Source organism: Ovis canadensis, chromosome 11 (genome assembly GCF_042477335.2).
Source record: "Ovis canadensis isolate MfBH-ARS-UI-01 breed Bighorn chromosome 11, ARS-UI_OviCan_v2, whole genome shotgun sequence".
NCBI lineage: Eukaryota > Metazoa > Chordata > Mammalia > Artiodactyla > Bovidae > Ovis > Ovis canadensis.
In genome coordinates this window covers 24,712,326-24,735,939 of record NC_091255.1, presented here as the reverse complement: position 1 = coordinate 24,735,939, position 23,614 = coordinate 24,712,326, and the positions used below count along the sequence as shown (strand labels likewise).

The 23,614-nt window shown below is 47.1% G+C and overlaps 1 protein-coding gene across 1 annotated transcript in view; it reads right to left on the bottom strand.

Annotated features, from left to right (window-relative positions):
* The window catches only part of ASIC2 (acid sensing ion channel subunit 2), a 1,229,563-nt gene that overhangs the window by 911,697 nt on the left and 294,252 nt on the right, over nt 1-23,614 (bottom strand). The gene's annotated exons all lie outside the window — the stretch shown is intronic.

Below are 23,614 nucleotides of genomic sequence, written 5' to 3'. Positions count from 1 at the left end.
GCCTCCCTGTCCATCACCAGCTCCCGGAGTTTACCCAAACTCACGTTCATAGAGTCGGTGATGCCATCCAGCCATCTCATCCTGTCGTCCCCTTCTCCTCCTGCCCCCTATCCCTCCCAGTATCAAGGTCTTTTCCAATGAGTCAACTCTTCGCATGAGGTGACCAAAGTATTGGAGTTTCAGCTTCAGCCATCAGTCCTTCCAATGAACACCCAGGACTGATCTCCTTTAGGACGGACTGGTAGGACACACACAAATCTCGGGCCCGGGACCAGTCTTGCTCCCTGGGTTCACTCCCCCTTCCTCTCTACTCTAGGCTGTGTCTAGGGTCTAGTGCATGCTCAGTTTGCAGTGGTAAACTGGACACAGCCTGACCTCCCCATGGATTTATCAGCCAGCATTCCTGGATCGCCCCCCATTCTCCCCTTTTGGGTGCTGGGGGCAGAGAGGAGAGTGAGATGGTCTCTGTTCTTGAAGACCCTAGAGAGTGAGCCAGATGGGCGAACAGGCACGGATGAAGCCTTGGGATGCACATCAGTGTCAGGCGAGGCACAGGGGTGGGAGGCTAGGGCAGGTGGTCTGGGAGGCTTCAAGCAGGAGCCTGGACAAAAGCGATTTGTGGGGAAGGAAAGCTGGGGAAGCATTCCAGGCAGAAGAAGACACCAGCGCGCATATGTGCAGACAGACGGACCCACTCCAGGAGTTTCAGGACGTGTGTATACAGTTTGCATTTGACAGAAGAGAAGACCAGACTCTGGGAGGTGAAGACCTGCCCACTCTCCCAGCCAGTAGACACAGCCAGAGCTCCTTCTAGAACCCACTCTGCTTCTCCCAGAAGCAGAGCAGTCAGCACTGCCAAGGGCGCTGTCACTAAAGTAAAGCAGACGTCACTGGTGCCTTCGCCACAAAGCCCGTTAGACTGGGGATCAATGAGCTGTTGTAGGAGCCCTTTCTAAAGAGGACAAGGATGGGTTATAGCTAGAAGCAAAACAAGCCCGCAATGCCCTGGGGTTTGCATTCTACCCTCCATGATCAAAAAGGGTCAACCAAGGGCAATCAACTCAGGTTACCCAGAGGGGAGAGGGTCTCCCCTTCTCACTTTTAACACATTCAGCCCCTATGCTCCTGCCTCCTCTTCTTCTGCTGACCTCTCAGGAAGGCACCAGCCACTCCTCGGAAGGGGTGGTACCATCAGCTCCTGCTCCCAGGTGAACAAGGCATGTTAGAACCTGAAACCTACAGAGGCTGGCACTGTGCCACCATCTGCTTCCCGGCCTGAATGCAGGCTTTAGAAGCTCTGATGCTCTCAGGGTTTTCTCACTAATCTTCTTATCTGGATATTTATACAACATTCTGCAGAGCTGACTTGCCTCACGCTTGTATAAAAGAGCAGATATAACAACGTCAGCATTTCAAGTACATATTTCCAATTCCCCCTCCCCAAGGCATTCTGAGCAGCAGCTGGGTGGGATGCAGAGAGCCCAGGAAGGCGGACCAGGCTCTGGTCCCAGGTCCATGGCGTTATCGCACATGACATTCAGCTTGGGGGTCTGCCAAGCAAAACAGGAAAGGACCGGAAGGGGTGGAATGGTAGGGAAATAACATTTGTTAAGGAAATAACATTTGTTAAGGGCATTGTATGCACAGGTAGACACGATTCTGATTCTGCAGCAAGGAAACCAGGGACCAGGAGACGCTAACTCATTTGCTGAGGTAATGCATCTCAGGAGATCTGTTCACTGGTTGATTCCTGGATGACTTCTGCATTCTTTTTGCTGAAAACTTGCCTCATTAAAGTCAGAAGTAGACCTGGATCCCTCACTCTTCTACATCAGTCAATAAAGGTGCCCATTCATTCACAAACTGGTTTCCCAGGCTGAATGCGGGCCGCTTCCTCTGCTGGGTCCCCGCCCCTCAGGAGCTCCATGGTGAGAACTAGGATTCGGAGGCAGAGGAAGAGCACCTGTGAGTGACCCGCCGTCCACCAAGAGGATGTGCCTGGGAGCTAGCGCTCTGCTCTCAGTCTGCACTGACTCTCTCGAGGCCCAAGGAGGCACAGATCATTATCATGCCTGCTTTGTAGTTGAGGACTTTGAGGAATCAGAGACGCCTTGTAACTTGCTCAAGGTCACATGTCAGTAAATAATCAAACCAAGATCCAAGCCCCAGTCTGTCTGACATCAAAGTCTGTTTTCTTAAATTTATATTAAAAAAAAATGCTATGTGTCTCCCATTCAAAGATGGATGGGAGTCATGGAAGGTTTCCAGGAGGAGGTGATCTCAGCTGAGTGCAGACAGTTGGTTTGGGGTCAGCCAAGGGAAGGAAGAGGAACATCAGACATTCTGTAAGATTGCAACCAGAGACTGGAGAACAGGAACAGAAATCTCTGAGTCTGGACAAGAAAGCGGGACTCAGGCAAACAAAACATTTCCTGCTGTGCAAAAGAGACTGGAGTGTATCTGAAAGGCAATAGGGAGCCAAGAAGAAATTCATTCAAAGAGGGAGTTGATCTGATTTGCATTTTAGGGAGGTCACTCTTGCTGCAGTGGGGATTGGACGGAGCTAAGGATGGAGGCAGAGAAATCAGCGGATGCTGTTAAGACTTCTGAGCAATTACAAAGTCAGAGGCAGCAGGGACTCGAACTGAATTCTGATACATGAAAGGTGTGTTGTTTCTTGCAAGAAACACATCTGAGAGATAGTCCCAGCCTTATCATAGCTTCGTGTCTAACTGTGCCTCCCGCTGCCCCACCACTGTTCCCCCTGGTGCTCCAAATAAGCAGGAATGATGGCAGGCTGGGGTTTGGGAATCAGGATTGAGGCTGGGGAGGAGTGGCAGGGGATCAGGCCGTGCAGACAAACACGCCTGTGTCACAGCCACTTCATCCCACTAAACTGTATGTTCAGGAGACCTTCCGAGCATCCATCGGAGAGAAGATACAGTGCGGGACTTCCCTGATGGTCCAGTGGCTGAGACTCTGCACTCCCAATGCAGGGGACCAGGGTTTGATCCCTGGCCAGGGAACTATATCCCACATGCTGCAACTAAGCGTTCGCACGATGAAATGAAGATCAAAGACCCTGCATGCTGCAAGCTAAGCTCCAGTGCAGCCAAATAAACGAAATTTTAAAAAGTGAAATAAAGACTGCAGTGCAATGACCTGGACCAAAGCACCTTGGGCTCCATCCCCTATTTGCTCTCATTTCCCCAACACCCAGAAAACAGTTAATGGATACCTATGTTTTTTTTTTCATGTTTAGTTCTTCTCGCATAAATTTCCTTAAGCCCCTGGCAGCAATTACCACTTGTCTGCTAGCACATACCCACCGACGACAAAGGGAGCGAACAATAGCAAATAGATATTAAGGGGAGAACTTGAAAACTGTCGATGTGCTTCATCTGACAGCCCGTTGTTGGGTTTTGTTTTGAGAGTAGGAGGGGTGCTTGTTCATGGGCACATTTTCTCTGGGTTGTGATTGGAGAGCAAGCATATAATAGAGTCATATTTTCTGTGGGTAAAATTGTTGCTGGTTCTCGAGACAGAATGGAATCTATCAAAAGTTGCAGGTGTTCTGCTCTGAGCCCCCGGGTATCCAGAGCTGCTGTTGCCAGAATGAGCCTGAGTTTTCTGCTCAGGTCCTTGGATCACATTATTTCCTGGCACTCCTGGCCTGTAGCATCTCATGGCCTTTACCTGAGCCCAGACCTCCCAGTCCCAGCAAAACGACTTGGACCTGGTCAATCCAGCCCAGGGCAGGGCTGGGAAAACCACATCTAGCGTCAGTCAGAACCAGGGGTCTGGGTGGATGGGCAGAGGATGCTGTGGAAAGAGCCCTGGTTGGGGAGTTAAAAGATGTGGTTCTATTGGTACCAAGTGACTCTGGGCTTCCATTTCCCCACCCCTAAAAGATGGCGATCCCAAGAAGGGTGCAGGGAACCAAATGACTTCAAAGTTCTCTTCCAGAAATCGAGGGTGATGGGAGGAACTGCCTCCTCCTTGAACCACTGGGACAGGGCAAGAGCAAGCACTCAGGGTGGTCCAAGGAGGACTCCTTCCTGCACTCTCCTGCCACCAGCCAAGAAGACGGGGCTGGCACGGCAGAGGCAATGATGCTGGGGCAACCCTGGGAGAAGCCGATGGGAGTTAGCCTTTCTGACGGGGCATCCAGTGTGAAAGAGAAGGAAGCCTCCTGTCTAACTCAGTGCCAGTTTTCAAAAACAAAAAACAGAAACAACAAAAAGAAAGGTCTCTCTGTAAACCCCACGCCTCTTATTCTAGAAGATGCAGACACGTTGGAAGATGTAAATCGGGGTTCTCAGCTTCAGTACTATTGACTTTTTTGGACTGGGTACTTCTGCATTGTGGGGGCTGTTCTAAACCTTGTAGGATGTTCAGCAGCATCTCTGGCTTCTCTCCAGGAGATGCCAGAATCTCCCGCAGTCGTGATAACCAAAAATGTTTCCAGACATTGCCATATGTCCCCTGGGGGAGCAAAACAATCCACAACACAGAGCTACTTCTTGCCGGGAGACAGCGTGAGGAACTCCGCCCGTGGCAAAGGTCATGAGGAAGGAGGCTTGGCATTAGACAGAGGTGGGATCGAGCCTCAGGAGACCCCCTGTTCCCGAGCATCTACCCCCAAAACCAGAGTCTGCCTACTTTACTGTTTTATGCTCTCGCCTGCACCTCTGACTTTACGGGGGGCTGACCCTCACCACCTCTTTCGGAGAAGGAGTTAACTTACAGCTCCAAGTTAATAAAAATTCCTGGGCGTGACAAGAGTGTTTCAGCTTACAAACTCCTCTGAAGGTTCTCTAGCCTGCCTAAGCAGGTTCGTCCAGCCACATGTGATTGTTTACAGCCTCCCAATCGTGAGAGGCATGAGATGCTGTAAACTTTCTAAATACAGATTCTTTTGAGAAGTCAAAAAACTATTAGTATACCCACTATAGTATAGTGGGTTGACTAGAAATTATATTAGTGAAGGGTTTTTCATTTGTTGAGCCAATATTTGCTGCTAAATCTCCATATTCCCTGCCCTTATAATGAATATAACTAGCATATGGGAGAAATAAGTATTAACCTTTGATATTAATCATGTTAAACCTTAGGCTAAGTAAATTCCTTTTCTTGATCATAACCCCCTGCACACTCACCCTGTAGGAATGCAACTTTATCTGGTGCCTTCCGAGGGTGCCGCCTAGTTTAAGAAAAAAATCACCCCTGGAAAAAATAAGTTTTCTGGTTGACTGACCGTTATCAGAAAGGGCCATAAAATGTCAGCAGGCCTTATGGCCGGAAGATGATGTAAAACCCATAAGACCTTTGTATACATTTATATGAAGCACCTGATTTTGATAAAGGTCAGGTCTGCTGACCCCGCGTGACTCTGTATTCATCCCGACGTATAACAAAAAGTATATTAGCAAACCTGAAAATAAAACAGATCAGTTTCTGGAAAGACTGATTCCTCCACGTCGTTCTTTCTTTCCCCTTCTGGCTGAATTCCCATCTGGAGCGTGGATACTTGCCAAGCCTGCTAATTTTGCCTGGGCTTCTAAGATCTGACCGGGGAGGCCTCTCCTCTCCTTTGGGAGAACGGAAAGATGCCTGTGGCCTACGTAGGTGGTGCAAACTCCTTGTCTTGGAGTTTTATTGGTATTCCACGTAAACCAAGTTATTCAGCCTCTTTTTCTCCACTAATATTTCCTACTACACTATCCTTTTCTAATCTCTCTTTATATCTTTAATTAAATAAGTTCTTTCCTAGGACGCCTACTCCATCTCCCCTTCGAATTACCCTGGATCCACCAGGGCTGGACCCTGGCAACTTCTCTAAAAGGATGATCAGCCTTTTAGAAAACTCAGTTTGCGCATCTCCCAAATGGGATAACACCCGATCTGCTCTGTCCACAGAGTAATGGTGGGAAATTGAAAACAACAACTCAATGAGAAGTCCTGAGAAGTCCCATTTCCAAGGCTGAAGCCAGAGTGTCCACCTCCAGGAGTCAGATGAGACGCGCCAACCAGCTATCAGTCACCCTTGCACTGGGATGCACGCCAAGCACGAGATGTGTAGCCCCCAGTGCCCCTAGCCTGCACCAGTGACTCAGGCCTGGCTTGCAACACTTGCACCAAATCAGCTCAGCTTCTCTCCTGAGTTTCAGCAGAGTAAGGATGCTAGTCAGCCAGCCGGCCGTGCAAGCAGAGCGAGGAGCCCTGCCTCCATCCATCATCAAGTGTGGCTGCTTTTTAATAAGGAAAGCTGGGAGAGCAATGAAGCCCTTTGCCAAATAGGCTCAGTCCTTAATGAATCTTCTGGATACATAAAACCCTAGAAATCAGTGGAGCAGGAACTTTTTCTCTGAGTCTTTATCCTTGATCACTGTGGATTATAGTCTCCTATGAAACTCCAGTACTTTGGCCACCTCATGCAAAGAGTTGACTCATTGGAAAAGACTCTGATGCTGGGAGGGATTGGGGGCAGGAGGAGAAGGGGACGACAGAGGATGAGATGGCTGGATGGCATCACTGACTTGATGGACGTGAGTCTGAGTGAAGTCAGGGTGTTGGTGATGGACAGGGAGGCCTGGCGTGCTCCGATTCATGGGGTCGCAAAGAGTTGGACACGACTGATCGACTGAACTGAACTGAACTGAATAGTGGGGAAGAATATCTACAGGGGCAGCAGGGGGTAGGTCGATATTGGCTTAACCTTCTCCACTGGCCTCAGAATGACCTATGCTCCCCTTCCTATTGATGATTGGAGGCTGTTGACCACCTAATACAGGGGAAAGAATGGCAGGAGGCAGCTGGTGTCCAAGCATCCCCTATGTGAAGGCACAATGCTGGATATTACATGGGTTATCTCAATCCACACCCAAGTTCAGTGTACATTAGTGAAACTGTTAGTTGTTCAGTCTTGTCTAACTCTTTGCAGCCCCATGGACTGTAGTCCCCCCCCCCCCCCCCCCCCCCCCGGCTCCTCTCTCTATGGGGATTCTCCAGGCAAGAATACTGGAGTGGGTAGCCATTCCCTTCTCCAGGGGGTCTTCCCGACCCAGGGATTGAACCGGGATCTTCCACATTACAGGCGGATTCTTTACCATTTGAGTCACGGGGGAAACCCAATGTACATCAATGCCTACGATTTTATGGCCTAGGAACGGAAATACAGAAAGGTTAAGTGACTTTTCCGGGATGCCTAGGGAGTCAGCATTCACATTCAGGGCCGTCTGACTGCAAAACCATGTTTCTTTTCCTATCCCTGCTGCCTCCCAATAAGGATACAGTTCTCTCAACCAGTGGAAAAACCACTTCTGAATATTCACAAAGCTCTTGAGTGGACTCTTTAGAGGGGTTCTCCCTACAAAGTCAGTTGTCTTTATTACTGGTTGAGGTGCACGGTGTGGCCTGTACTGGTGCAGGTGTGTGGGTTGTGCACAACCATGCACCTATGTATCTGTGTGCATGCGCACACCCTGGAGCACGCTGTGCAGTGACGTAACTCTAGGGTGAGCTGGTGTAGTTGGCACGTAAGCAAGCGCATATGTGCTCAATGTGCATGCTTGGGGCATGCGCATAATCGCGCGCCTCTGTTCCTGAGGACCGCAGAACCCTGGGATGGAGAAGGATACCTCTGGACTCAATGGTGCACACGCCAGTGGGGTCGGGGAGGTGGTTTCTCTAAGGAGAAGCTGCAGAATGAGCAGAGGTGCTCGACATGCTGTACAGATGTGCCAAGCGGAAGACACTTGAACAAGCGTCCTCCGTGGATGGTTCGAATGGTGTGTGTGCACAGCTGAGTCAGCCGGGGCTGAGATCTGGGGACCTCTGTCGCACACATGGCCAGCTCCCATTTGTCATCAGCCTGGGATGAGCTTTCCCCTTATGGGGTTGTCCTCCCCTGCACGTGTGTGTTAGCTGGGGGCGGCTGATGTTCAGAAAGCTCTGTGCTGTCTCCTGGGCTGGGTGGGGCTGCTGCTTCGCCACTTCCCTCTGGTTGCTGGTCACCAACGGAAGCAGGAGGAACCTCTGACTCAGGGTCCTGCTGGGAAGACAGTCGAGTTAGGCAACTAGACGAGCAACGGGCATTCTTCCTCTAAGATGGAGAAGGGGAGGCGTGGAAGGGCATGCAGGCAGCAGAAAGTCTGGCCAAGGGAGAGATGTTTGTGGATAAACCAACTGGCCAAGGCAAGGAGCTTGGGAAGGTAGATGGGATGATGGGAGTGGGGAGGGAGGGATACTCTGAGATCCCCTCTGTGTACATGAGTACATGAGCATGACGTGCTCCTTGTCACGGCAGGGGGAAAGCTGAGAGTTAGCCAGCCCCAGACTGGAGACCCTGATCTGCTCCCAGATGGCTGTGGGACCTGGGGTTCATCATTTACCCTCTCTGGGTTTTGGTGTTCTGATTCTCTTTCTGATATGGTACATGGAATGACCCGGAACCAAGCCAGGACTTAGCAAGTGCTCAGTCAAGGTCAGCATCCTCAACAGCAAAGCACGGTCCAGCTCCTCCGGCTTAGGATCAAGGGTTTGTCGAGTGAGTGTTAAGGACAGTTCAGGTAACACCTGTGGGGGAACTGAGTCCTGGGAGTACTCTGAGCTCGGATCCTCTGCAGAATTCCCATAGGCAGCCGGGTAGACACCTTTCTACATCCCCCAAGGAACCCCCTCCAGGCTCGGCCCTACCCCATGTCCACACTTCTTTTTCATTTTAGGTCATCTACTCAGAGGAAGACACTGACCCACACACGTGGCATGTGTTAATTTGTGCAAGTAAGCAAACAACCTACAAAGGGGAAAACACAAACCTCTCTCTACAGATAAGGGAACCGCATCTCGTACCGGGAAATGAGAAACATCTGCAATGCCATCTCCGCCATAGCAAGACCCCTCTCTATACGCCTCTGTGTGGCCACCCTGCAGGGTCCAGCCTGCTGGTTACAGAGAAATGGCTAACGAAGATCTCTGTGCTGATAACCCAGGAGCAATTCCCTCTGTGCTCTCAGCTACAGATATGAATTTTGTTTAGTTCAAAGACCTCATTAACACCAGGGTTAGTGGAAGCAGCTTCACAGCTGGTTCATCTTCAAGAATCAAAGGCAGCCTTAGCCCCCCGGGCAGTTGAGGGCCAGGCAGCTCTGTGGGGCACCTTTGCAGCTCTCTGACCTCCCGGGTGCTTTGCGGCCATTGCGAGGGCCTCAAATGCCTTCCCTCCGGGTTGGATCAGGAAGAGAAGAAGAAGAGCTCTGTCCAGGAGACCTTTGGGCTCCCTCTAGGAATCTCCAGGGATAATATGCATCTCTGTTGATTCACCCAGGTCCTAATTTCTAGAACAGCATATACAGGTTGTTGAAGGTCGTGGCAACCATTGCCCCATGCTGGACACAGGGAAGGGGGTTGTAGGGAGACCAGTCCTGTCACTGACTGTGTGATCTTTGAGCCCCTGTTCAGCCACATGAATGAACTGATTGAGAAGTTCATCGAAGTCTCTTTCAGCTCTGATACTGACATGGCCCAGACTGTCTAGGAACTGAAACTGTCCTTGGGAGGATAAAACCCATTCATTCATGGAATTAGCATTCACTGAGTGTGTATGATGTGTTATTCATTGTGCCAGGTTTTAGGTGGCTGGGTCCACGTGCTTAAATACCCCTAACAGTTTTAAAAGGCATGAGATAAGGAGCAAAGAAAAATACTAGTGTGCTATTTATGTGAATTTCACCTCAATACAAGAAGTAATAATGGTCAGGACTTCCCTGGTGGTCCAGTGGTTAAGATTCCACGTTTCCACTGCAGGAGGCACTGGTTCAATCCTGATCGGGGAACTAAGATCGTGCACGCTGTGTGGTGAAGCCAAAAATTTTTTTGAAAAGAAGTAATCATGGTGAATGACTTGCCCCAGATCAAAAAGGTACAAAGGAGGTTCTCCACGTCTAGAAGCCGTGGCTGTGATTCCTAGTTCTGTCTGCAGCCCAGTACAGTCTAGCCCAACGTTCAGTGCTTGGTATGCATTCAGCAAAGATGTGTTGAAAGAAAGAGGGAAAGAAAGGAATCGGTGATGGGAAAGGGGAGGATGGAAGGAAGATAGGTCAGAAAAGAGGTGGGGGTGTCACTTTCTCAACTGAAGTTAAGTCAAGAGGTTAAGTGACTCACCCAGTCACACTGGGAGCAGTTGTCAATCTTAAGCATAGAACAAGGTCCCCATTAACTGGGGCTGCTAGGAAAAGGCCTCACGAAGGCAGAGTGAGTAAGAAGGTAAGGGTTGGAAATCAGCAAATCCAAAAATCACAGTCGGCAAAGAGAGGGACGATGTGAACCAAGGATAATGTGGGGGCGTTTTTTCTTACATATGTTCCTTACGTGCCATCAGAGGGACTTGGGGACAGCAGCGTGGGGTCATGGCATTAGCCTTCTGACTCTGCCACCTGCCAGCTGGGAGGAGAGGCTCTGAGGATGGCTTCGCTCTGCTCTCCTCATCTTTGACGTGGAGATTATGGTACCTATATTCTTGATTTTTTCTAAGGATGAAAAATCCTTACCTCATTAAGGATGCAATGAGGTAAGGCATAATTCCTGCTCAGTAAACACGAGCCCTTCCTTTCACTTTCTTCTCTGTAAGCAGAGATGATGGGGAGGAGAAGGGTAGGCTGCTCAGAGTTCTTGAACTTGAGATATGAAGTCACAGGATATGCACTGCCTTCATTTCTCGAGCTGCTCTCCTTTCTGGGACAGAGTCAGTCACGGCCTATGCAGTCAGATGCAAGGGATCGAATGCATCTCCTTCCTGGGGGGCATATACTCTACCCAGAAATGAGAACGAAATGCTGAAGTTATTAAAAAGCTTAGGCTGAGCACTTCTTGGCAATGGTAAACTTTTCTATATTGTACACAATGTGAAAGTTACTTGTTTCTAAGAAGCTAGACCACGGGTTGAGTAATTCCCCAGGTAGAATGATACGGTAGCTAATACCAGAATGGTGTAATCATAGCAGAGCCTTCTAAGACTTCTTGCTACACTGACGTTTTTACTGAGCTTTGATTCCATAGCACAAGTGCATTTTTTGCAGGATATACTTTTCCCTGTCACTATGACGTTCAAAGTTAGGGCTTCCTTGGTGCTCCATTGGTAAAAAAAAATCTGCCTGCAATGCCGGAGACTTGGATTCGATCCCTGGGCTGGGAAGATCCCCTGGAGGAGGAATGACAACCCCTCCAGTATTCTTGCCTGGGAAATCCCACAGACAGAGGAGCCTGGTGGGCTACGGTCCATGGGGTCGCAAGAGTCAGACATTACTTGGCAGCTAAACCACCACACCACCATGAAGTTCAAAGTTAGTCTGTCCTGTATACAGGTGCATGTCTGGTGAGGGAGATGCCAGTGGACCATTTATTCTATCAGCACTAATGAGTGTGTCCCAGTGACATTTCCCACACTCCCTTGGAAGTGGGGGGTGCAAGAATGAGCAGTTAAGTTGAGGCCTCCATCCTCAGGGGTTTACAGCCTCGGTCACAGAAAATCCAGGGCCCACACTCATGTACTACACGTGGGAGTCTGAACTAGCACCATCCTTCTGAAGCACAAGCTGTCCATCTGTATCAAAATCTGCGAATTCTTCATTCTTTTTAACATGATAATTCTTCTCGGCCAAGATAACCATCTGAGATATTAAAAAGGAACAAAACCCCTTGTATGTACAGAGGTGGGTATTTTTACATTAGACTTGAAAGCATAAAATTGAAAACAGTCTTAATGTCCAGTAATAGGGAGTGTTTAAGTACCTTAGGTCATACCCACTTTATGGGCTGGAAGGAAGTCATTAAAAAGACAGCATTGTATAAAGAGTTTCCAGAAACGTGGGATCTGTTTAGGGCCCAATGTGAAATGAAAAATACAGGATTCAAAATTGTTTACGCAGTAACGTCACAGCTATGGAATACTTTTTCACACTGATTGTGGGGTTTTACAGCTTTCAAAGTAGTTTCACATGCATTCCCTAATTTTGAGCTTCACGGTGGCCCTTCCATAGAAGCCATCCAGAGATGATTATTCCCATTCTAAACGTGAGGTGACTGAGGTTTGCTGAGGCTCATGCATCTAATAACCAAGCATTTCCCTTGCATTAGAAATGCAGAGAGTACAGGAGAATCATTATGAAAACTATAAAACATGCCTTTTCTTTAGGCAAAGATTTGGAGTAGCCTGCCTCTTTCCTTCTCATCCTCTTTCTCCCCCTTCTGTATCTATGGTGAATGCCTCCCATCCCACCCTCTTCCTAGAGGATCACCACTGATCGGGTGAAAGGAATACATTTCCACATTTGTCTTCCGCTACTGCTTTCCTGTAGCAAAGTTCTGTGCTTTTACTCAGATACTGCTGTGACCAGAAATGGTTTCTTGCTACAATATATAAAATATCCTTGCATAGATACCCTCAGCGACAATTCCCTCTGACTCAGGCCCAGTGGCAAAAGCAATACGGAGCAGGTGGAGACGGTGGCATAAGCAAGGTGGCATCTAACTCCTTGTACATGCAGCCCTTCCCCACCTCTCTGGTCTCTCCTGCATCAGCTGGCCCCTGTGTCTGATCTGTACGACACTGCTCTCTGGACTTAGGTCACGTGTCCCACTGCCTTCAGCCCTTCCTCAAGCTTTCTTTCCGCCCTGTATTTCATTTCTGTGATCTTTCCCTTGAAAAACACCCCTCCCTTCAAGATCAGTGAAAATGAAGCCTCAGGAAAAATGAAGTCCATGGCAGCATCAGCTGCTCCATGCTCAGGGTTCTCCAAACACTATGTCACATCCTCTCAATATCTGGAACACACTGTATTCTGGTGTAGGGTGTTTTATTTAAATGTATTTATTTTTTAATTGGAGGATAGTTGCTTTACAATGTTGTGTTGGTTTCTGCCACACACCAACACGAATCAGCCCACAGGTACTGGCCGTCCCCTCCCTATTGAGCCTCCCTCCCTCCCACCCTGTCCCAGCCTTCTAGGTTGTCACAGAGCACTGGATTTGAGCTCCCCGCATCACAGAGGACATTTCCACTGGCCGTCCACTCCCGCATGTGGCAATGCACATATTCAATGCTGCCCCCTCAGTTCGCCCACCCTCGCCTTCCCTGCGTGTCCACAAGTCTCCTCTGTGTCTCCACTGCTGCCCTGCTGGCTTAATTTTATGATTCCGTCTTCCCCACAAGACTGTGAAGCCTCAGGACCAAAGAAGATACAATTCCACTTAATCCTTACAAAAGCATCTCACATATAAGTCGCCTTAATCCCAGTCGTTAGATGAGAAATAGGTACAAAAATGTATTTAGGGTAAAATAGCTAGTAAGTGGCAGACCCATATTTGAACTCACATTGACTTAGGTGTCCCCAGCTCGTCCCATAATACCCAACCAGGCCTTCCATAGCTGAAAGAGCAAATGAATTAGTGATTAATCAAAGAGATTGTTTAACAGCATCTCCTCCCTGGGCACCCACGCTCACAGGTGGTCAGAACTCAGAGAAAGCCTGGCAGAAATGGACTCAACATCAACTCCTAGAGTCTGTAATTAGCCTCAGCTACAGTCTGTTCTCCCGTGATTGCTAGAACCAGAAAGGACTTTCAAGATTACCGGGGTCACTGTTCTTTTTTTAGTATCCTGTAATCAAGCACTGACTTCCTTCTCAGCTCTCTTTCAGTCTTCTGGTTTTATCTACAGGTAAAGTCTCAAAGTGGTATTAACATGCCTTTTACAAGTCTCTAAACATTTGCTAATTTTCCTTTTTAACAAAGAGAGAACAAGTCTTGGGCACAGAGCCTTGGAAGAAAACAACACTGAGCTACAAGCTAGAAGCGCTGTTTTGTTTTCATTATACTCATTTTTACAGCTACCTTCTATTCATGGTGAACGATAATATTTTACCTTTTATATAGTGACTTAAAGTTCCCATTATAAATACACACATGAAGGGGAAAAAAGAGAGTTAATTTAAAGAAAAATGTTGTAAGAATAATAGTATAGGAGGTATGCAGATACAGAGCAAATCATGCTGTATAAAAGAAGCTGATGTTTTGGAAATGCTAGTAAAGTCCAACTACCTATTTAACAGGTGGAACAGAGGCCCAGAAAGGGGAAGTGGGTGCCAGAAATCACCCAGCCAGCTTCTGGTTCAGTCTTCCCCACTCTCCTCTGCCATGCATCTCTCTCTCTAAAAGCTCTTTCTGTATTTATTTTGTGACTAGGAAAGAAAATGCCAACCAAAGATGTTGATGTTGATCTTTTGATGGCAAGGGGCATGGGGGCTGGGGATGGGTAGGGGGGATGAGGTGGGTAGGGGCTATGTTCTGGATTCCCCAGCAGTGAACAGGCACCCTATCTTCTGGGCAGGGTCAGCAGGGTGGCAGGCATCTGAGTGGCATCAGGTCACTCAGTGACTGAGCGAAACACAGGGGAAAACAGACCATTAGGAGACGAACGCAGAGGAATGATCACAGCTTACAAAACACAGCGTTAATAAAGACCACAAAGATACACCTAAGAGAGGAAAATGAGTCTCTGCCTCTGTAAATAAATCCACGGCTTGCAAACAAAAACACGCCGGAAAAGCCAACTGCAAATGCACTCCTAGAAAAGGAGACCAGATGTCCCTGGAATCTTTTTAATTAAATTGTGAGTCAATTGCAAGCCAGAGGGTGGGGGTGCTGAGGGGAGTGGAATTTTGCTTTCTAAGACTGCCAGATGCAAAGTCCAATTTCCAGGATAATATATCCAGGGTGGAAGAGGCTTTCCAAAATTTAATTACATATTGCCTAGCAACTGAGAAGATGAACAGGAATAAAGTTGGGGGACCTGGGGTGATGCGTTAAAGATGTTGATGCCCCAGGTTGGAGAGCGCACATTGACAGCAGGCTGTGGTCAGGAGCTACAGGAGGTAGCTTCAGTTACATGAATTATAAGTCTCATTCTGCTGTTTCCCCTGGGCTGACCAACCCAGCAACCTGGCAGAATTAGGATTCTGCTTTCTTCATCTTTCACAATAGGAGCGCCTTCCCTATGTGTAAAAAGCAATACATACTGTAAAAAATTCAACAGTATAGAAATCTACAAGGCAGCCAGTGAAACCTCTCCGGCCGACTAGAGCCACTCTTAACATCTTGGTGCATCTTTCCAGGATTTTCCATTCAGGGTTCATTTTCCTTTTTTCGCCTAAATGGGCTATTACTACATACTTTTTTTAATGTTTTATTTTATATTAGAGTACAGTTGATTAAAAATGTGTTTGTTGTATGTGCACAGCAAAGTGATTCAGTTATTCATATACATGCACGTATTCCTTTCCATTGTTACATAACATTGAGCAGAGTTCCCTGTGCTCCACAGTAGGTCCTTGTTGGTTATCCATTTCAATATAGCAGAGTATACCTGTCAATCCCAAACTCCCTTGGGATGGATACGTATACATTTATTGGTACTATGTATAAAATAGATAGCTAATGAGACTATACAGCGCTGGGAACTCTACTTAATGCACTGTAGCGACCTGAATGCAAAGAAGTCCAAAAGGGATGGGGTATATGTGTATGGACGGCTGATTCATTTTGCTGTATAGTAGAAATTAACACAGCATTGTAAAGCACCTATACTCTGAATTCATGTACACCCATGGCAGATTCATGTCAATGTATGGCAAAACCAATACAGTATTGTAAAGTAAAATAAATAATTTTAAAAAATTAAATTAAAAAATTAATACAAATATGTCGTTTCATAATCTACTTTCCTCTAAGAGATGGTGGATTTTTTAAACTTTTGTGTTTTTTTTTTTTTTATTGAAATAGAATATATAGCCTGCCAGGCTCCTCTGTCCAGGGAATTCTCTAGGCAAGAACACTGGAGTGTGTTGGCATACCCTTCTCTGAGAAAATACAGAAAAGCCCACAAATAGTGACCACCACTGAGAACAATACATGGACCATTGCAACCCTTTCTCCCTCCCATCCAGTTTTCTCATATCCTCTGCCAATCACTACCCCATCCCTTCTCTCCAAGCATGTTCATTCCCCTGACTTCAAACATATATTAGTTTTAGCTGATTTTGAACTTCACATGAAAGGAGTCATACACTATGGATTCTTCAGTGTTGGCTTATTGCCCAACATTCTATAAGACGCATTTATGTAGTTGGGTGTTTGCTGTTGTTCAGCCACTCAGTTGTGTCCAACTCTTTGCAACCCCATGGACTGCAGCACACCAGGCCTCCCCGTCCATCACCATCTCCCGGAGCTTGCTCAAACTCATGCCCATTGAGCCAGTGATGCCATCCAACCATCTCATCCTCTGTCACCCCCTTCTCCTCCTGCCCTCAGTCTTTCCCAGCATCAGGGTCTCTTCCAGAGAGTCGGCTCTTCACATCAGGTGGTCACAGTATTGGAGCTTCAGCATCAGTCCTTCCAAGGAACATTCAGGGTTGATTTCCTTTAGGGTTGACTGGTTTGATCTACAGTTCAGTGTAGGTGTCCTTTCTTTTTGTAGTGCTCCAATGTATGATTACATAATAATTGATTTATCCATTCCAATACTGATGAACTTCTGGGCTGTCTCCAGTTTGGGGCCATTACATATAGAAATGCTTCGTGCGTTCCTTTTGGTACACATATAAAGATCTTTCTCAGGTAAATACCTAGGAGTGAAATCGCCACCTTCCTGAAATGTCTGTACCAATGTACACATCCCACATCAGTTTATGAAAGTTCCTAAATTCATTGTTTTTAATGTCTGCTTCACGTTTTATTGTATGGATAGCTCCATAGTGTTCTAGTGATGGAATTTTTGGTTGTTTCCAGTTGTATTATACATATATGTCTTTTTAAAAAACAATGTTTCCATGAAAATACTTCTGCATTTATCTTTGACTACTTACATGATTATTCCTTAGGATGAATTCCTAGGAGCGAGATTTTTGGGATCAAAAAGTATACGTATTTTAAATTTCCATCTATCCAGGTTTCCTGAGTTTTCTTCCTAATTTCTTGCAATCCCATATTTCTTTTGGCTGTTCCTGAATTTTACCTTTCTGTTTTCTTTCTTGAACACTCTCCAGTTACCAATTGTTCCATAAAAGGTGGGCTCCAGAAATGATCTCTGTACTTCTTGGGGCAGGCCTGAATGAACTGGGTGGAACGATGAGGTCTAGAAATGCCCTGGACCTAGACATGGAGTTCAGTTCAATTCAGTCACTCAGTCGTGTCTGACATGGAGATCATGGCTCACAAAATCTATTCCAAGTCTTAAGAAAGAGTTGGTTGCTAAAATGTGCTTCTTGAATTTTGTCTGATCCTCCCATTACCTTAGAGGAGCAAGCTTGGACCCAAAGAACATTATTCATTTGGACTCCAGTGATTTCTGGATGTGTGGTCCTTAGGACATATCAGTCACATGGGAAGAAAAGAATCCATCAGGTGAATGCTGACATTCAGACATTTATTGAGAGCATTATGTGCCAGCTACTATTCTAGACCTTGGTTATCTGAAGACAGTTAGTATCTAGGAGATAGAGATTTAGGGCAAAAATTCTGCAATGAAGATACGACATGTTATATGAGCACAGAAGGGGGAACAAACACTTACAGAGGGACAGAAAAGGCTTAATGGAAAATTCATTTATTTGCTGCTCTATCTGGGTCAGTTTGGCTGAGGATTAACCACTTTTAAGAGGGATATGAATTTGTCAACGATTCGTATTTCCTGTTCCCCTCCGACACACCAGAACCTACAGGATGATGTTTTATTTAGGCTATCTATGTCCATTTTTACAATAGCCCTATAGATTGATCATTCACCCCATTCCTCAGAGGACGAACTTAAGGCTCAAAGAGAATACAGGGAGCGTGCCAAGGCTGCGGAGCTAGTCACAAGGAAAAGGAAGATGAGAAGCCACCACTGTCAAAGCCCCAAGACCGAGCTCCTTCAGCATCTGTGGGGCATTTTAACAAAGGGCCAAGCAAAAGCCCAACTAGGAAGGCTTTGAGATTGATTGCGAAGGCAGGCAGGCAACAGGACACAGGGGAGGAGTATCGGTCTCCACCTGAGGAGCTGAAGTTCCACTGGGGAGATGGCTCTTGGAGGGCGAACACAATGGTTTTTGGGCCCTCATGGACAGATGAGCAGCGCCCATCACCTGCTACAGAAAGAAGCCACAGAAGTTGCCTCCCTGTGCTCACCTCTGCATCCTCGCACTCGGGGCATCCCGTGAGGAGCACACTGACAAGGCAGATGGGAAAATGCAAAGAGGGATTCAAATGCCCCAGCTGCACCAGAGCTCTGGCATGGTCAGCACCTTCTGAAAGAGTCCAGGGACATGGGATTTAGGGAGAATGACATTAATGGTTCCTTCCCAAGAAGACTTAAATAAGGCGCAAAGCTGAGACTTGAACTCACATCTCCAGGTTCATGGTTTCCATGTGAGAAAGTTGTTCTACTATAAGGCACTGATGCTGTTTGCCCTTAGCAAGAGCTAGGAACATTTTTTCTCTGTGCTATGAAAGTACTATTAATAGTCATATATTTATATACTAATTAAATTTTATTTACTCATTTATTTATCTATTTGACAATATTTAAAGCAGGGGCAGCAATTTATTTATTTATGTGAATGTTGCTACAGTTAATAGTTGAAGCTTATGAGCCTTGTGGTCTCTGTAACTACTCAACTCTGCCACTGTATCACCATGGAAGCAGCCTTATAATATGTAAATGAATGGGTGTTTTCTGTTCCAATAAAACTTTATTTACAAAAACAAATGACATAGGACATGGGGTAGCCACTGGCAAAATAAAGTGAGACCCCCTTCCTCACACTGAATTAAAAAATTAACTCAAAATGGATTAAAGACTTAAATGTAAAGGCTGAATAAATAAAGGCATAAATCTTTATGACCTTAAATCACACAACAGTTTTCAGTTATGGCACCAAATACACAAGCAAAAAAAAGATAAATCAGACTTTATCAAAATGCTTTTTTGTTTTTTATGTTGCAAAGAACACTATCAAGAAAGTGAAAAGAATCCACAAGATATAAGAATATATTTGCAAACTATATATCTGGTAAGTGTGTCATATTCAAAATATATAAATAACTCATACAATGTGGGAGACCTGGGCTCGATCCCTGGGTTGGGAAGATCCCCTGAAGAAGGGAAAGGCTACCCACTCCAGTATTCTGGCCTGGAGAATTCCATGTACTGTATAGTCCATGGGGTCGCAAAGAGTTGGACATGACTGAGCGACTTTCATTTTCATACAACATAATTATAAAAAGACAAGTCACCCAATTAAAGAATGAACAAAGAATCTGAAGAGACATTCCTTCTTAGAAGATATATAAACGGTTGATAAGCACATGGAAGGATGCTCGAGATCATGAGCCATTAGGGAAATGCAAATCAAAACCCACAAGGAGATACAGCTCCACAGAGAGCTGGCTCTAATAAAGCAGACAAAGAAGAGTGAGTGATGGTAAGGGTGTGACGCCATCTCTCGTCCTGTCTGATGAAACTCTCACACCCTACTGGTGAGAATGAAAAACGGTACAGTCATTTGGGAAAACACTGATGCTTCATCAAAAGGTTAAACGTAGAGTTATCCCATAACCCAGAAACTCCATTTCTAGATACATATTTAAGACAATGAAAGACATATTTCTATATAAAACTTGAACACAGATGTTCTTAATAGCATTATTCATGATCACCAAAAAGTGGAGACAACCCAAATGTCCGTCAGCTAATGAACATAAAATGGGGTCTGGCTGGACAATGGAATACTGTGTGTGTTAGTTGTTTAATTGTATCTGACTCTTTGTGACCTCATGGACTGTAGCCCATCAGGTTCCTCTGTCCATGGGATTCTCCAGGCCAGAATACTGGAGTGGGTAGCTGTTCCCTTCTCCAGGAGATCTTCCCAACCCAGGGATGAAACCCGGGTCTCCTGTATTGCAGGCAGATTCTTTATTATCTGAGCCACCAGGGAAGCCCTCAGTTCAGTTCAGTCGTTCAGTCATGTCTGACCCTTTGCGACCCCATGAACCACAGTAGGCCAGGCCTCCCTGTCCATCAACAACTCCCAGAGTCCACCCAAACCCATGTCCATTGAGTCGGTGATGCCATCCAACCATCTTATCCTCTGTCGTCCCCTTCTCCTCCTGCCCTCAATCTTTCCCAGCACCAGGGTCTTTTCAAGTGAGTCAGCTCTCCGCATCAGGTGGCCAAAGTATTGGAGTTTCAGCCTTAGCATCAGTCCTTCCAAAGAACACACAGGGCTGATCTCCTTTAGAATGGACTGGTTGGATCTCCTTGCAGTCCAAGGGACTCTCAAGAGTCTTCTCCAACACCACAGTTCAAAAGCATCAATTCTCCTGTGCTCAATCTTCTTTATAGTCCAACTCTCACATCCATACATGACTACTGGAAAAACCATAGCCTTGACTAGATGGACCTTTGTTGACAAAGTAATGTCTCTGTTTTTTAACATGTTGTCTAGGTTGGTCATAACTTTTCTTCCAAGGCGTAAGCATCTTTTAATTTCCTGGCTGCAATCACCATCTGCAGTGATTTTGGAGCCCAGAAAAATAAAGTCAACCACTGTTTCCACTGTTTCCCCATCTATTTGCCATGAAGTGATGGGACCAGATGCCATGATCTTAGTTTTCTGAATGTTGAGCTTTCAGCCGACTTTTTCACTCTCTTCTGTCACTTTCATCTAGAGGCTTTTTAGTTCTTCTTTACTTTCTGCCATAAGCGTGGTGTCATCTGCATATCTGAGGTTATTGATATTTCTCCCAGCAATCTTGACTCTAGCTTGTGCTTCATCCAGCCCAGCGTTTCTCATGATGTACTCTGCATATAAGTTAAATAAGCAGGCTGACAATATACAGCCTCAACGTACTCCTTTCCCTATTTGGAACCAGTCTGTTGTTCCATGTCCAGTTCTAACTGTTGCTTCCTGACCTGCATACAGGTTTCTCAAGAGGCAGGTCAGGTGGTCTGATATTCCCATCTCTTGAAGAATTTTCCACAGTTTGTTGTGATCCACACATCCAAAGGCTTTGGCATAGTCAATAAAGCAGAAATAGATGTTTTTCTGGAACTCTCTTGCTTTTTCCATGATCCAGTGGATGTTGGCAGCTTGATCTCTGGTTCCTCTGCCTTTTCTAAAACTAGCTTGAACATCAGGAAGTTCACGGTTCACGAATTGCTGAAGCGTGGCTTGAAGAATTTTGAGCATTTCTTTATTAGTGAGTGAGATGAGTGCAATTGTGGGGTAGTTCGAGCATTCTTTGGCATTGCCTTTCTTTGGGATTGGATGCTCAGCCATAAATAGGAATGAAGTAAATACATGTTATAACATAGGTCTTCCTTGAAATCGATGTGCTAAGTGAAAGAATCCAGGTATGTGGTATGATTCTGTTCATATGAAATGTCAGGATTAGGCAAATCTATGAAGATGTCATGCGGATTAGTGGTCGCCTACAGCTACAGGTGAGGGGCTGTGGGGATGCCATTGTTAACAGCACGTCCCTGAGCTGGGCCCTCCTGGATTTCCCTCCAGCTGTATGACTCTGAGCATGCCACTGATGGCCTGGTTGTGCCTCAGTTCCCTCCCCTCTAAAATGACTAGAACTATACCTATGTTTTCCATGTGGCACTAGTGGTAAAGAACCCACCTGCCAACACAGGAAACATGAGACTCAGGTTGGATCCCTGGGTTGGGAAGATACCCTAGAGGAGGGCATAGCAACCCACTCCAGTATTCTTGCCTGGAGAATCCCATGGACAGAGGAGCCTGGCGGGCTACGGTCCAGTAGGGTGCAAAGAGTTGGACACAAGTGAAGCGACTTAGCAAGTACGCATACCTACGTCACTGTGAGATGCAGGGAGTCAACACATGCAACGCTCTCAGAGCAGTGCTGTCGCTGTGTTTTGAGAATCAGGGCGGCCCTCGCCAAAGGGAGTCGGGGGAGGCACTAGGCCTCGTGGTTGACGAGTCCCTGAGGAGCCCCTGCCCCTGCTGGGGCTGCTTTTCCTCCAGTGTGAGCCGTGGGAGTCCATGATCAAGGGCAGTGACAGGCCCCACCTCTCCCACCCAGGCTCCCTTCAGGCTCTCCCAGATACACCCCAGGCCTGGGGCTCAAGGTGACTTCTAAACACACCCCCTGGGAGGACTGAGCTCCCTGGGGTCCTGGCAGGAGGGCCTCCAGGGGTGAGATGCTTCCTGAGGTCGGGGGTCTCTGTCAGCTCAGCTGGCAGCTGGGAGGGGCCAGGGTCAGGCTGCAGCAAGTCACCACCTTGGGATAATTAAAAGCGCACTTCACATGGCAACTGTTCTGGGCAACACTCGAAGAAGAACACTGGTCGATGCTAATTGACTGCAGCAAGGCAGCAGAGTGCCCAGTCACATTCCTTCCAGTATCTCCCCAGTGCTAATCCAGCCTCCTTCCTGCCTGCTGAGGCTGACCTGCCGACTGTCCCAGTTTCCAGGATGGACGATACGGGAGTAGACCCCGTGGGCAGGGAGGAGCTGGGAAGGGGGCAGCGGTGTGTGGTGATGCTTCTCCCTGATGCACCCTTGTCTCATTCAGGTGCCTCCCACCCCTTTCATCCTAGTCTAGAGGTGTTTTCTCACAAGGCGGCTTTCTCAGGAAGCCAGGGGCTTCTGTGTTTTCAGAGCCCTCAGAGGGAGAGGACTCAGCTTGCCTGAATGATGGAGGGAGGCAGGGAGAGATGGCCACAGGAAAGAGGGAGGCTGATGAATTATGCATGGCTGGAGGTGATGGTAAACATCCCTGGATGGCTCTGATGAGCTGACGGCAGACAGGCGGGCGGCAAGGGGGAGCGGGACTCTGAGTCACAGCAAAGGGGGTGATTAGTCTGTCAGCCGTACCCACCTCTGGGTGTGGTGCAGTATCGGGGCTGAGTCATGTTCTGCAGGAGGAGAGTGAGGCACGTGGACCCCAGAAGGATCAGGGAGGGAGCATATGTTTCTGATGAGCGATGCTGTTCAGAGATCCCTCCTCCCCTCCTACCTTCAGGCTTAGTCCCCCTCCCCAGCACCCTTAGAAATTATCCACCCTGGACCAGCCAGCCAGATCTCAGCCGGGAGAGATCAGACTCCTCTCTCCTCAGCCAGGAGGGGATGCGGGTAGCCTTCCATTGCTTCTTCTGTGTCTGACTTCTCTCAAGGGTGGCCTTGAAGCCCAGCCTGGGAAATCTTGGAGCTGGGCCTGAAGTCAGGAGTGGGATTGATGGACAGGACATCACAGAGCATCAAGCCATGGAGACCTGAGATGGAGGGAAGCCCAGAGCCCACAGAGCTGGAACCAAGGGTCAGTCTGAGCAGGCCTGGCAGGGAGATACAAAGGGAGGAAAGAATGCAACCAGAGACACCAAGATGGAAGGGTGGATGGATGGGTTCATTCATTCATTCATTAACTGGCACAAACTTATTGAGCACTGCTACATACCAGGCACATACCCCTCACCTAGAGCCAGCCATCCAGGAATGTGAAGTCAAGTGGGCCTTAGGAAGCATCACTATGGACAAAGCTAGTGGAGGTGATG